The following is a 2278-nucleotide window of genomic DNA, read 5'->3' as shown; positions in this document are numbered from 1 at the left end:
AGAAAGAAAGAAAGAAAGAAAGAAAGAAAGAAAGAAAGAAAGAAAGATCAGAGCAGAAATCAATGAAATAGAAACCAAAGGAATAGTAGAATAGATCGAGGAAACTAGGAGCTAGCTATTTGAAAGAATTAATAAGACTGATAAACACTTGGCCGGACTTATCAAAAAGAAAAAAAAAGAAAGAAAGAAAAGACCCAGATTAATAAAATCATGAAAGAGGAGAGATCACACACAATACCAAAAGTACAAACAATTATAAGAACATATTATGAGCAATCATATGCCAACAGATTAGGTCATCTGAAAGAAAAAGATGCATGCCTAGAAAGCTATAAACTACCAAAAGTGAAACAGGAAGAAATAGAAAACCTGAACAGACTCATAAACAGCAATGAAGTTGACACAGTAATCAAAAATCTCCCAACAAAGAAGAGTCCCCTGGCTTCCCAGGGGAATTCTACCACACTTTTAAAGAAGCATTAATACCTATTCATCTGAAGCTGTTTCAAAAAATAAAAATGGGAGGAAAATTTCCAAACTCATTCTATGAGGTCAGCATTACCTTGATCCCAAAACCAGACAAAGACTCCATCAAGAAGGAGAATTTCAGACCAATTATCCCTAATGAACATGGATGCCAAAATTCTCACCAAGATACTAGCCAGTAGGATCCAACAGTACATAAGAAGGATTATTCACCACAATCAAGTGGGATTTATTCCTGGGCTGCAATGGTGGTTCAACATTCACAAATAAATCAATGTGATACACTACATTACTAAAAGAAAGAACAAGAACCATATGATCCTCTTAATTGATGCAGAAAAAGCATTTGACGAAATACAACATCCATTCTTGATTAAAACTCTTCAAAGCATAGGGATAGAGGGAGCATACCTCAATGTCATAAAAGCCATCTATGAAAGCCCACAGTGAATATCATTCTCAATGGGGAAAAAGTGAAAGCTTTTCCCCTAAGGTCAGGAACATGATAGGGATGCCTACTCTCACCACTATTGTTCTACATAGTACTAGAAGTCTTCGCCTCAGCAATCAGACAACAAAAAGAAATAAAAGACATCTGAATCAACAAAGAGGAAGTCAAACTCTTACTCCCCAAAGACTCCACCCCAATATTGCTAGAACTCTACAGGAATTCAGCAAAATGGCAGGATATAAAATCAATGCACAGAAATCAGTTGCATTTCTATACACTAACAATGAGACAGTAGAAAGAGAAATTAAGGAGTTGATCCCATTTACAATTGCACCAAAAACCATAAGATAGCTAGGAGTAAACCTAACCAAATAGGTAAAGGATCTGTACTCAGAAACTATAAAACACTCATGAAGTAAATTGAGGAAGACACAAAGAAATGGGAAAAAAAGTTCCTTGCTAAGGGGCGCCTGGGTGGCTCAGTCATCAAGTGGCTGCCTTTGGCTCAGGTCATTATCTCGGGGTCCTGGGATAGAGCCTTACATCGGGATCCCCGCACAGCAGGAAGCCTGCTTCTCCCTCTCCCACTCCCCCTGCTTGTGTTCCCTCTCTCGCTGTGTCTCTCTCTGTCAAATAAATAAAATCTTTAAAAAAAATTCTCATGGATTAGAACAAACATTGTTAAAATGTCTATGCTACCTATAGAAATCTATACATTCAATGCCATCTCTATCAAAATATCATCAACTCTTTTCACAGAGCTGGAACAAATAATCTAAAATTTCTATGGAATGAGGAAAGACCCCAAATCTCCAGGGCAGTGATGAAAAAGAACAAAGCTGGGGACATCATGATGTCTGACTTCAAGCTGTATTACAAGCTGTGATCATCAAGACAGCGTGGTACTGGCACAAAAACAGACACATAGACCAATGGAACAGAATAGAGAACCCAGAAATGGACCCTCAACTCTATGGCCAACTATCTTTGACAAAGTAGGAAAGAATATCTTATGGAAAAAAGAAAGTCTGTTCAACAAATGGTGTTGGGAAAATTGGACAGCCACATGCAGAAGAATGAAACTGGGCAATATTCTTACACCATACACAAAAATAGACTCAAAATGGATAAAATACCTAAATCTGAGACAGGAATCCATCAAAATCCTAGAGGAGAACACCAGGCAGCAACCTCTGTGACCTTGGTCGCAGTAACTTCTTGCTAGATACATCTCCAAAGGCAAGGGAATAAAAGGCAAAAATGAACTCTTGGGACTTCATCAAGATAAAAAGCTTTTGCACAGCAACGGAAATAGTCTGCAAGACCAAAAGACAACTGACA

The sequence above is a fragment of the Neomonachus schauinslandi genome, chromosome 7 (genome assembly GCF_002201575.2).
Source record: "Neomonachus schauinslandi chromosome 7, ASM220157v2, whole genome shotgun sequence".
NCBI lineage: Eukaryota > Metazoa > Chordata > Mammalia > Carnivora > Phocidae > Neomonachus > Neomonachus schauinslandi.
This window is presented reverse-complemented; position numbering follows the sequence as displayed.